We start from the raw sequence: 13,429 nt of genomic DNA, 5'->3' as shown, positions 1-13,429 counted from the left end.
ACACAACAACTGAAATGAAAAATACACTAGAAGGAATCGATAACATAATAACTGAGGCAGAGGAATGAATAAGTGAGCTGGAAGACAAAATGGTGGAAATATCTGCCGAGGAGCAGAATAAAGAAAAAAGAATGGAAAGAATTGAAGACAATCTCAGAGACCTCTGGGACAACACTAAACACACGAACATTCGAATTATAGGGGTCCCAGAAGAAGAAGAGAAAAAGAAAGGGTCTGAGAAAATATTTGAAGAGTATGTAGAGGAAAACTTCCCCAACATAGGAAGGAAAATAGTCACCCAAGTCCAGGAAGCACAGACAGTCCGATACAAGATAAACCCTAAGAGAAACACACCAAGACACATATTAATCAAACTAACAAAAATTAAATTCAAAGAAAAAATATTAAAAGCAGCAAGAGAAAAACAAAAAATAACATAAAAAGGAATCCCCATAAGGTTATCACCTGATTTTTCAGCAGAAACTCTGCAGGCCAGAAGTGAGTGGCAGGATATACTTAAAGTGATGAAAGAGAGAAACCTACAACCAAAATTATTCTACCCCGCAAGTATCTCATTCAGTTTTGATGGAGAAATCTAAAACTTTTCAGACAAGCAAAAGCTAAGAGAATTCAGCACCACCAAACCAGCTGTACAACAAATGCAAAAGAAACTTCTCTAGGTGGGAAACACAAGAAAAGAAAAAGAACCACAAAAACAAACCCAAAACAATTAAGAAAATGGTATAGGAACATACATATCAATAATAACCTTGAATTTAAATGGATTAAATGCCCCAACCAAAAGACAGACTGGCTGAATGGATACAAAAGCAAGACCCACATATATACTGTCTACAAGAGACCCACTTAAGACCTAGTGACACATGCAGACTGAAAATGAAGGGATGGAAAAACATATTCCATGCAGATGGAAATCAAAAGAAAGCTAGAGTAGCAATACTTGTATCAGATAATATAGACTTTAAAATAAAAAATGTTATAAGAGACAAGGAAGGACACTACATAACAATCAAGGATCAATCCAAGAAGAAAATATATCAATTATAAATGTTTATGCATGCAGCATAGGAGCACCTCAATACATAAGGCAAATGCTAACAACCATGAAAGGGGAAATTGACAGTAACACAATAATAGTACGGAACTTTAACACCCCACTTACACCAATGGACAGATCATCCAAACAGAAAATAAATAAGGAAACACAAGCATTAAATGACACAAAAGACCAGATAGAGATCATTCCACCCCAAATTGGCAGAATACACTTTCTTCTCAAGTTAGCACAGAACATTCTCCAGGATATATCACATCTTGGATCACAAATCAAGTCTCAGAAAATTTAAGAAAATTGAAATCGTATCAAGCATCTTTTCTGACCAAAATGCTATGAGATTGGAAATCAATTACAGGAAAAAAAACTGTAAAAACCACAAATACATAGAAGCTAAACAGTGTGCTACTAAATAACCAAGAGATCACTGAAGAAATCAAAGAAAAAATTAAAAAATACATAGAAACAAATGACAACAGAAACACAACAACCCGAACCCTATGGGACACAGCAAAAGCAGTTCTAAGAGGGAAGTTTATATCAATTCAGTCTCACCTCAAGAAACAAGAAAAATCTCAAATACACCATCTAACCCTACCCTTAAGCAACTAGAGAAAGCAGAACAAACAAAACCCAAAGTCAGTAGAAGAAAAGAAAACATAAAGATCAGAGCAGAAATATATGAAATAGAAATGAAGAAAACAATAGCACATATCAATAAAACTAAAAGCTGGTTCTTTGAGAAGATAAACAAAATTGATAAACCCTTAGCCACACTCATCAAGAAAAAAAGGGAGAGGATGCAAATCAATAAAATTAGAAATGAAAAAGGAGAAATCACAACTGACACTGCAGAAATACAAAGGATTATAAGAGACTACTACAAACAACTATATGCCAATAAAATGGACAACCACAAAGAAATGGACAAATTCTTGGAAAGGTACCATTTTCCAAGACTGAAGCAGGAAGAATTAGAAAATATAAACAGACCTATCACAAGTAATGAAATTGAAACTGTCATTAAAAATAGTTCAACAAACAAAAGTCCAGGATCAGGTGGCTTCACAGGTGAATTCTCTCAAATATTTAGAGAAGAGTTAACACCCATCCTTCTCAAACTCTTCCAAAAAATTGCAGAGGGTATGAAGCCACCATCACCCTGATACCAAAACCAGAAAAAGATATCATAAAAAAAGGCAAAAAAACAGACTAATATCACTGATGAGCAAGATGCAAAACTCCTGAACAAAATACTAGCAAACAGAATCCAACAACATACACAAAGGATCATACACCATGATCTAGTGGGATTTATCCCAGGGATGCAAGGATTCTTCAATATACGCAAATCAATGTGATACACCATACCAACAAATTAAGGAATAAAAACCATATGATCATCTCAATAAAGGCAGAAAAAACTTTTCACAAAATTCAACACCAATTTATCATAAAAACTCTAGAGAAAATGGGCATAGAGGGAACCTGCCTCAACATAATAAAGGCCATATGTGACGAACTCACAGCAGACATCATTCTCAGTGGTGAAAAACTGAAAGCCTTTCCCCTAAGATCAGGAAGATGACAAGGATGTCCACTCTCACCACTGTTATTCAACATAGTTTTGGAAGTCCTAGCTACAGCGATCAGAGAAGAAAAAGAAATTAAAGGAATCCAAATCAGAAAAGAAGTAAAACTGTCACTGCTTGAAGATGACATGATACTATACATAGAAAATCCTAAAGATGCCACCAGAAAACTACTAGAACTAATCAATGACTTTGGTAGAGTAACAGGATACAAAATTAATGCACAGAAGTCTCTTACATTCCTATTCACTAATGGTGAAAAATCTGAAAGAGAAATTAAGGAAACAATCCCATTTACCATTGCAACAAAAAGCATAAAATACCTAGGAATAAACCTACCTAATGGGGCAAAAGACTTGTACTCAGAAAGCTATAAGACACTGAAGAAAGAAATCAAAGATGACATAAACAGAGGGAGAAATATACCATGTTCTTGGATTGGAAGAATCAATATTGTGGAAATGACTATACTACCCAAAGCAATCTACAGATTCAACACAATCCCTATCAAACTACCCATGGCATTCTTTACAGAATTAGAACAAAAAATTTTACAATTCATATGGAAACACAAAAAACCCCGAATAGCCAAAGCAGTCTTGAGAAAGAAAAACAGAGCTGGAGGAATCAGGCTCCCTGACTTCACACTATACTACAAAGCTACAGTAATCAAGACAGCATGGTACTGGCACAAAACCAGAAATATAGATCAATGGAACAGGATAGAAAGCCCAGAGATAAATCCACACCCATGTGGTCACCTAATTTACAACAACGGAGGCAAGACCATACAATGGAGAAAAGACAGCCTCTTCAATAAATGGTGCTGGGAAAACTGAAAAGCTACATGTAAAAGAATGAAATTAGAACACTCCCTAACACCATACACAAAAATAAACTCAAAATGGATTAAAGACCTAAATTTAAGACCAGACACTATAAAACCCTTAGAGGAAAACATAGGAAAAACACTCTTTGGCATAAACCACAGCAAGATCTTTTTTGACCCACCTCCTAGAGTAATGGAAATAAAAACAAAAATAAACAAATAGGACCTAATTAAACTTCAAAACTTTTGCACAGCAAATGAAACCATAAACAAGTTGAAAAGACAACCCTCAGAATGGCAGAAAATATTTGCCAATGAAACAACGGACAAAGGATTAATCTCCAAAATATACAAAGAGCTCATGGAGTTCAATATCAAAAAAGAAGACCTAAGTAGACATTTCAACAAAGAAGACATAGAGGCACATGAAAAGTTGCTGGACATCACTAATTATTAGAGAAATGCAAATCAAAACTACAATGAGGTATCACCTCACACTGGTCAGAATGGCCATTATCAAAAAATCTAGAAACAATATATGCTGGAAAGGGTGTGGTGAAAAAGGAACCCTCCTTCACTGTTGGTGGGAATGTAAATTGATACAGCCACTATGGAGAACAGTATGGAGGTGCCTTAAAGAACTAAAAATAGAACTACCATATGACCCAGGAATCCCACTACTGGGCATATACCCTTAGAAAACCATAATTCAAAAAGACACATGCAGCATTGCAGCACTATTTACAATAGCCAGGACATGGAAGCAACCTAAATGTCCATCGACAGATGAATGGATAGAGAAGATGTGGCACATATATACAATGGAATATTACTCAGCCATAAAAAGAAATGAAATTGAACTATTTTTAGTGAGGTGGATGGACCTAGGTTGTGTCATACAGAGTGAATTAAGTCAGAAAGAGAAAAACAAATACTGTATGCTAACACATATATATGGAATCTTAAAAAAAAATGATACTGAAGAACCTAGTGGCAGGGCAGGAATAAAGGAGTAGACGTAGAGAATGGACTTGAGGGCATGGAGGGGAGGGGATGGGGAGCTGGAGCGAAGTGAGAGTAGCATTGACTCATATACGCTACTGAATGTACAATAGATAGCTAGTGGAAAGCAGCAGCATAGCACAGGGAGATCAGCTCAGTGCTTTGCAATGACCTAGAGTGGTGGGATAGGGAGGGTGGGAGTGGGGCTTAAGAGTGAGGGGATATGGAGATATGTGTATGCTTATGAATGATTCACTTTGTTGTACAACAGAAACTAACACAGTATTGTGAAGCAATTATACTCCAATAAATATCTTTTAAAAAAAAAATTTACCGAGGCTTGATTTGTGACACAAGATGTGATCTATCCTGGAGAATATTCTGTGTGCACTTGAGAAGAAAGTGTAGTCTGCTGTTTTTGGATGGAATGTCCTATAAATATCAATTAAATCTATTTGGTCTATTGTGTCATTTAAAGCTTGTGTTTCCTTATTAATTTTCTGTCTGGATGATCTGTCCATTGGTGTAAGTGAGGTGTTAAAGTCCCCCACTATTATTGTATTACTGTCAGTTTTCTCTTTTATAGCTATTAGCATTTGCCTTATGTATTGAGGTGCTCCTATGTTGGGTGCATATATATTTATAATTGTTATATCTTCTTCTTGGACTGATCCCTTGATGATTATGTAGTGACCTTCCTTGTCTCTTGTAACAGTTTTTATTTTAAAGTCTATTTTATCTGATATGAGTATTGCTACTCAAGCTTTCTTCTGATTTCCATTTGCATGGAATATCTTTTTCCATCCCATCACTTTCAGTCTGTACATGTCCCTAGGTCTGAAGTGGGTCTCTTGTAGACAGCATATATATGGGTCTCGTTTTTGCATCCATTCAGCAAGCCTGTGTCTTTTGGTTGGGGCATTTAATCCATTCACTTTTTTTTTTTTCCCATTCACTTTTAAGGTAATTATCGATATGTATGTTCCTATGACCATTTTCTGAATTGTTTTAGGTTTGTTTTTGTAGGTCCTTTTCTTCTCTTGTGTTTCCTACTTAGAGAAGTTCCTTTAGAATTTGTTGTAGAGCTGGTTTGGTGGTGCTGAATTCTCTTAGCTTTCCCTTGTCTGTAAAGCTTTTGATTTCTCCATCAAATCTGAATGAGAGCCTTGCCAGGTAGAGTAATCTTGGTTGTAGGTTTTTCCCTTTCATCACTTTAGATATATTGTGCCACTCCCTTCTGGCTTGTAGAGTTTTCTGCTGAGAAATCAGCTGTTAACCTTACAGGAGTTCCCTTGTATGTTATTTGTCATTTTTTCTCTTGTTGCTCTTAATAATTTTGTTTTGTATTTACTTTTTGTCAATTTGATTACTATGTGTCTCGGCATGTTTCTCCTTGGGTTTATCCTGCCTGAGACTCTCTGCGCTTCCTGGACTTGGATGGGTATTTCCTTTCCCATGTTAGGGAAGTTTTTGACTATAATCTCTTCAGATATTTTCTCGGGTCCTTCCTACTCTCTCTTCTCCTTCTGGGACCCCTATAATGTGAATATTGCTGCACTTAATGTTGTCCCAGAGGTCTCAGGCTGTCTTCATTTCTTTTCATTCTTTTTTCTTTATTCTGTTCCGCGGCAGTGAATTCCACCATTCTGTCTTGCAGGTCATTTATCCGTTCTTCTGCCTCAGTTATTCTGCTATTGATTCATTCTAGTGTATTTTTCATTTCAGTTATTATATTGTTCATCTCTGTTTGTTCTTTAATTCTTCTAGGTCTTTGTTACACATTTCTTGCATCTTCTCAATCTTTGCCTACATTCTCTTTCTGAGGTCCTGGATCATCTTCACTCTCACTATTCTGAATTCTTTTTCTGGAAGATTGTCTATCTCCACTTCATTTAGTTGTTTTTCTGGGGTTTTATCTTTTTCCTTCATCTGGTGCATAGTCCTCTGCCTTTTCATTTTGTCTTATCTTTCCGTGAATGTGGTTTTTATTCCACAGGCTGCAGGATTGCAGTTCTTGCTTCTGTTCAAGCCTACATTTCTTTTTACACATATAGTTTTCTCAAGAAGATATTCCCATTAAGTACACAAAGCAATGTGAGTGGCAAGTTATGAACCTGATATTTAAGTAACCGGGAAAATTAAATCATATTGCAAAATCCTCATGCTACAATTATAGGGAAATAAGGATTATACCAAATATTTCCTTCTTTATCCATTCCAAAATAACTAAACTCAAAGGGAATTAAAAGCATTTACCCTCCACTAAACAGAGCCTGGCATAATTTAAAGAAGCAGAGGGAGACAGGGATGCAAGCTGAGGTCCATTAGGCTATAGTTTGATCGCAGCTGAGTCCCTGTGCTTTGGGCAAGTTGCATAACCTAGGCCTTTAATCATCTATAATATGGGGTTAATAATAGTAACTACCTCATTAGCGTTTTTGTGTGGATTAAATGAGCTAATACATGCAAAGTATTTAGCTCAGTGTCTGCCGGAGTGTGTGCAATCAATTGTTATTATTATCTATTCTTATTCTTTTGTTTCCTTGCCTTTAAAAAATGAGCTGGAGGCATTCAGATCCTCTTAAGGCAAGACTTTCCACAAAAGCAATGAAAAAGAAAATTATGGATGACAAAACTCACTGACAAGTGAAGAGATACACTGAGCAACTCAAATAATGATATGTAAGGGTGGCGGCAGGTCCGTGCAAGATTTAGAACAGATAGAACACCCTCAGAATAAGAGCAGAGGTTGTGGTTTCCCCACACAGCATGTGCGTTTGTGTCTCTGTGTGTGTCTGTCTAACCAGAAAAATTATTTTCTACTAACCACAGCTAACGCTCTGACAATAAATGACAACTTTGACAAGCTTGCATCACCAAAGAGGCAGCAAGACTCCAGCAATACTAGTTCTGGGTCCAAGAGTCTGAGAAATTTCCCCTGATGGAACAAATTATGATCAGATTGACATGGGCAAACAATGCAAGATGCCAGTGTTGAGCCAGCAAAGTGATTTCCTAGGCAGAGGCCTCATTGAGTGAAGAAACATATGACGTCTCTATACTCTAGAGTCTTTCCAATGCTTGGATCAACATTTAGGCTTTCAAGCAAATTTTCTCTAGCTGTGTTTTCTTGATGGGGCAGGGAGGGCATCAGACATTCTAATTCCCAAATTTGTCTGCACCTTCTTTATGGGAATGTTGCCAAAGGATAAATTATCAGGCAAATGGTTATGCTGAGTGATCTCTAAGATTGTCTAATTTTGATATTCTCCAGGAAATTGTAGTTTCATCTTATGAATCTCAGCAATGGTCTCTCATTTGGAGACAGAATTTGTCTTCATGCTCTGTGCAATTCTGCTTGTCACCAGGAAGCAGGATGGTGCAGTAAAAGGAGCACAAGGAGGGAAAGCTGATGTGGATTCAAATCCTGGTTCTGCCGTATACATTTCCTCATACGTAAAATAATATCCATCCAGCAGTGAGGCTCTGAGGATTCAAGATCATCTCTATACACTCACTGAGTGCTGACGATTGCTCTGATTTTTCGCCTAGCCTCTTTTCCCCATCTCTGCATCAGCTTCTTTCTTATCTCTTCTTGCAAGGTTCTTTTTAATGGCAGTATTTATCAAGCAGACGGTGTACAGCAGTGGTTGTTACAATGTGCTTTGAAGGGAAACTGCCTGGTTCTACTACTGATTAACATTTGAACTTTGGGCTCATATTTTAACTTCTTGTGCCTCAATTCTCTTATGTAGAAAATAAGGAGAATAACAGAAACTACTTCAAAGGATTGGGACAGGATGAAATGTGTGCCACGTGCAGAGCTTTTATAGTGTGAGCTATTATTATTTTTTATTAGTATTTAGAAATTGTCTAACACTGGATCAGTATAAAGTCATCAACCAGTCAAGTAGGAGGGAGGGATGAGACCTGGGAGACAAAGCATCAGAGAAAGAGAAAAGTGAAAACCTATTTACTCCACATCATGCCCAGCCTGAGTGGCATAGGAGCAGAGGACAGGAAGCCCTCTCTCAGAGCCCATGGAACTTCAGTTTCCTCAGTGTCATCTCCTTGAGGCAAGGGATCATGCTTTGTTTGTGCGGGTATCCTTAATGACTGGCCCAAAGAAACACTCAAGAAAAATCGTTGGAATAAATAAATGTAAGACAGAATATAGAACTTTGAGTTATTGCCAGGCTGTCAAGCCTTCTGACTTATTTGGCAACCTGGACAGTTTACAAACTGGTAACACACAAGGTAACCTAAAGCCATTTACAACTTGTCGACAGGGGACCCGGAACTACATCCAGGTGATTTGTAGTACACTCTTCAGGGCCATTAAAATACCTGGAAAGGCCTGAGCAAACAGGACATCTGATCAACTTTATAAAGCATGTGCTCCTGGGCACAGTTCAACACAAGTAGCCCAGTCCCCTTGCTGCAGCAAGAATTCTTTTAGATCATCTTTCTGGCAGCAGAGTGTCCTCCCCAAAGGTGGGACTGTTATCCATGCGACCTCTCAAAATCCATTTCTCTACTGTGACACATTCAGTGACCTCCTCCAGTGTGAAAAATGGTATCCTTGTGGCTCAAAAGCGTTCCCCCCCCCACCCCCGCTCCCTGTTCAACATGAGTCGTCTGTTTCTTCTTGCCAGTAGGACACTTCCCGTGTTCATCCCCAAAACTTCCCTGTAAAGAAGGCAGTAGGGTATAAAAATAAACCCTTCAGAAGCAGAAATGGCTCACTGGGTAGCTTCCTGGCTGCTCTAAAGTCCTGTTCTAATACTAGCCCACCAGCCAGCCGTCAAGTAGAGAGCTGTTTAGAATGTCAGCTCTGAAATTAGACTAAGTCCTTACCCTTGCTCCAGACTCCCCAGCTGTGTTACCCAGGGCAAATTTCTTAACCTCTCAATGGTTCCATTGTCTCTCTGTAAAATGGGGCTAAGAACGGTACCTATTTCATAGCATTTCGTGAGGATTTAATACGTTAATTCAAGCAAAGCATTTTGAAGAGTATCTGGTTCATGATAAGAACACAATAAAAATCGCCTAGGATTTTTATTTCTGAGGCCACTGTGAATTCTCAGCATTGAATGCACATGTGAATGAATGACAAGTGGAGCCAAATTACTTGCAGGACTGAGAGTGCAAATGTATGAGGGCTGTAGCACTCAGCCCACTCTTAGTTCCTTCTTTCTGATCTGGTTATTCACTAATGTCAGTAGCCAGTTTTGAGAAGGAAATTCTTCTTTTTTTACACTCAACGAAATATCAGTCCCCAAACGAGTCTGAAGTGAATGAAAATATTCCATTTTCATTCACCTTTAACTCTGAATCACTGTCTGTTTCACCTAACGGGAGAGGTTGATTCTTTTAAGTAGGATTTAGAAAGAGACAGGACGTAAGTACTGTGACAGTTTAATTCTTGTTTTAAAATGTGTCCTTAGATCATGTGCCCTTGCTTTCTTGCCTTGGCACCCAGGAGTCCACTGGCACGGAGCTGTGCTCTTAGTAGAGAGTGCTGAGCTCTCAGTATGCGAATGTGGCTTGGGCCGCCTTCCCCTCTTGTTTGCAGTTGAAAATGAAGTAAATTTCTGGAAACCACTCACCACGTATTGACATCTGTGAATGGAGACAGGAAAAAAAAAGATAGTATAATCATCTCCCGCCGAGTACAGTAAACTGATCTGAGACTTTTCAGGAGAGAGCTAGGATTACAGTTTATAACTTTGTCTAGGTCCTTCTGATTTTACATTTTTCCTACTCAGAAGGGAACTGGCAGGAGTGTTTGACCATTACTGATGGATTCAAAAGCATTTGGTACCTGCTGTCATTTGTGTTTCGGAAACACGTTGGTGGAAGAAGTGAGCCATTTGCGTTTTCCCGAGGTTCTGCTGCCACGTGCACCAAGGGACAAGGATAAGAGGAAGCTGATGGCTGGAACATCTGCTGAAAGTGTCCAACAGCAGTGTTGGATGGAGAGGAGCCTAGAAGTTCCTACTAATGTTTTCCACAGAGACAATCTGATACATTCACTTTGTTCAGGCCATGAGGAGGTGCAGGGGAGATGAATGAGGCTCTTTCTGTGCAGGTCTTTTCCCTGGCAAAGAAGCCCACCATCAAAGAATACAGTGTGACTGCCTCTACCCGGAGTGGTTTGGCAGACACATTTTGTAACCAGTGATGGTGCCAGCTGTTTGTAGCAGGCTCTGCCACAGCAAATCAACTGTGATATTAAAAAGAAAAACAGCCTGGCAATGTGGAAATTATCCCATCCAGCAGTGTTTCCCCAAACAAGAGGCTTGATTTTGCTGCCCAAGTGAGAGTGACAGAACTGATTAATCCTTTATTCCCCATGTCATTCTCCTCCATCAGATTTTGGTTGTCTATTTGTTAATCTTTTATATAAAAAGGCAACATTGTGACTATTTAAATAGCCCAAGGAAAGTGAGGATTTGGCAAATTGCACAGTAAAATTAAGCCAGCCAAATGAAGAAGCAAAGAAATCGGGTCATGCAAGGTAAAGAAATCTATTGTCCCCTGAACTTTCTGGATTGGCTCTATCTATGATGAGACCACTTTCTTTTCTGCTATAGTAACTCACATAGCCATCTAGGTTATTTAATCTGTGCAGACAACTGGTCCATATACTTTTAGACCCAAAATAGATTTTTTTTTTGGCAGTCTGAATAATTTACAAGGCTGAAATTAACAGGAAATGTCCAGCTCTTTCTTCATTTTGTGCCAGTTCACCCCAGTGAGCAGCATCAGGAAGAACAGGGACAAGGAAGAGGTTTGCGCCTTTAGCTGTTGAGCAGTTCAGCTAGCCAGGTGCAGAGCAGTGTCAGATGGGATAGCTTCATGTGTCCAGCCCTTGGTGCCCAGATACTGTAGAAGCTCAGTAAGTATATGTTTTCTTTCTCCTTTGTCTCCACAGAGTTGTAGAGGTGCAAGCTCTTCATTTACAAAGCCGAGGCCCATGCCTCAGGAACCAGCAAAAGACCAGGAGCTAATGGAATCCAAGAAGAGGCCAGTCCACCCAGTGACCACTGGGCTCTCGATCTCTTCACCAAACTTTGTAAGTAAGAGAGTCACAGCTAGTACCATGCTACTCTATCAAACAACTAACTAATTGTACAGCCTTGGGTACCAACAAGCTGAGAGCTTCTGGGTTGGTGAACACATCACCATGCTAGGAGGGTGGCATGCCTGGAGAGGGCCTGGGAGCTCTGCATCCCGCCCCCATCTCTTCCATGTGGTTGATCCTGAGTTCTATCCACCCACCCCATACCTTGCCTTATGCATCTCTTTCATTTGGCTGTTTCTGAGTTGTATCCTTTATGATAAAAATGGCAAGTGTAAGTTAAATGTTTTTCTGAGTTCTGTGAGCCATTCTAGTGAATTATCAAATCTTAGGGGGGTCATGGGAACCTTCAAATTTGTAGGCAGTCAAGCAGAATGCAGGTAGCCTGGGGACTCTATTTGTGGCCGAAGTCTAAAGGAGTCTTGTGGACTAAGCCCTCAACCTGTGGGGTTTGTGCTAATTCTGAGTAGTGTCAGAATTAAATTGAATTGTAGGACTACAATGTACCTATATAACTAGCTGTAAATGAATAAACATACTCCTCAGTATCCTTGCCAGTCAATACCGAGTGAGGTAATTTGCAAGTTAACATTTTTCTAAAGTGAAATTTAGGGAAATAGGCTACGTATCTTTTGATCATTGTGCTGAGTGTGAGGAAACACAAGGAGAAATTTCCATTTCAGTTTCCACATCTATAAAATGAGCATCATATTGGTACCTACCTCATGAGGTTGATGTAGAATTAAATACAATACTACAAGTAAGGTGCTCAGTACAGTGTCTGGCGCAAGAAGCACTCAGTAAACAATAATGATAACTACCATTTGTTGAGCACTTACTATATGCCAAACGCTCTCGGAACTTTACAAACATAGATTGAAGGGCGTATGACAATCTTATGAAGTAGATATTGTTATACCTATTAAACAATAAGGAGAAGAACAAATGCTAATTAAAGGTTAGATGACCTGATAATTTCTTCTGATACAATCAACGATCAGTTAATAGACAGTTGTTGGGCACAATGCTTATTGGATGCGGGTTCTGGACACCCTGCGATGTAATCTCAGCTTTCCTACTTAGCAGCAGGCGACCTTGGGCAAATAACTTAATGTCACTGAGCCTCAGTTGTCTTTTCTGGAAAATGGGGCTAATAATCATAGCTAATAGGGTTGTTGTGAGGCTAATTTGACAATATAAATGAAGCACGTTTGGCCTGTAAGGAGCTGGTAATACCCCAGTTCAAAACATGCTGCTTGTTTTGAATCCCCGGCCACTCCACTTACTAGCTGGGTGACCTTGGGTAAGTCACTTAACCTCTCAGGCCTGGCCATGGTGAAGATTGAAGAGCTTAAAGTACATAAAGTGCTTATTTGGTAAGTGTTCAATACATAAATAAGCGTGTTTATAGACATGAGTTTTTACAATTGACAGGGTCAAGCAGGAAACAGTATCAGACTGAGATCACAGGCAGGAAAGTCTCTAAGGGTTTTAAGGAGGCAGAGGCTGGGCGCTGAGCAGGTCTAAGTTGAGCCTCAAATTCAGTTCAATGCAACATTTAGTATGGCAGGCTCCGTACTGGGTTCCAGGAATTTACACATGAATATGGGCAGTCCCAGCTGTCTGGGGGAGCAGTCTGTCTGGTGGGATAGATGGGTTAGGAGGCATCAAACTATGAAAATGTCCTGGGTATTACACTAGAGAAAGGCAAACGAAAAGGAGAAGCCAAGTAAGAAAGATGGGAGCACTGGCCTGTGCCTGAGGGAATGACGTGAGGCTCAGGGGAAGCAAAGGAGAAAACTGGGTAAAGAAGCTGGTTATCGATCTGCTAAGCCACCATGCTGTCT

General features: G+C 39.3%; 1 protein-coding gene across 9 annotated transcripts in view; it reads left to right on the top strand.

Annotated features, from left to right (window-relative positions):
• The window catches only part of NR3C1 (nuclear receptor subfamily 3 group C member 1), an 807,313-nt gene that overhangs the window by 177,545 nt on the left and 616,339 nt on the right, over positions 1-13,429 (top strand). For 8 of the 9 annotated variants that reach the window (XM_079916194.1, XM_079916195.1, XM_079916193.1 and 5 more), the window contains one exon: positions 11,436-11,576. The gene's annotated coding sequence lies outside the window, so the exon portion shown is untranslated. Of the gene's footprint in view, positions 1-11,002; positions 11,019-11,435; positions 11,577-13,429 lie in introns of those variants that run through there. The other variant, XM_079916199.1, reaches the window with a different exon arrangement.

The sequence above is a fragment of the Stenella coeruleoalba genome, assembly GCF_951394435.1.
Source record: "Stenella coeruleoalba genome assembly, chromosome: 3".
Lineage (NCBI taxonomy): Eukaryota > Metazoa > Chordata > Mammalia > Artiodactyla > Delphinidae > Stenella > Stenella coeruleoalba.
The sequence above is the reverse complement of the archived record's forward strand: the minus strand, read 5'-3'. Positions and strand labels throughout refer to the sequence as shown.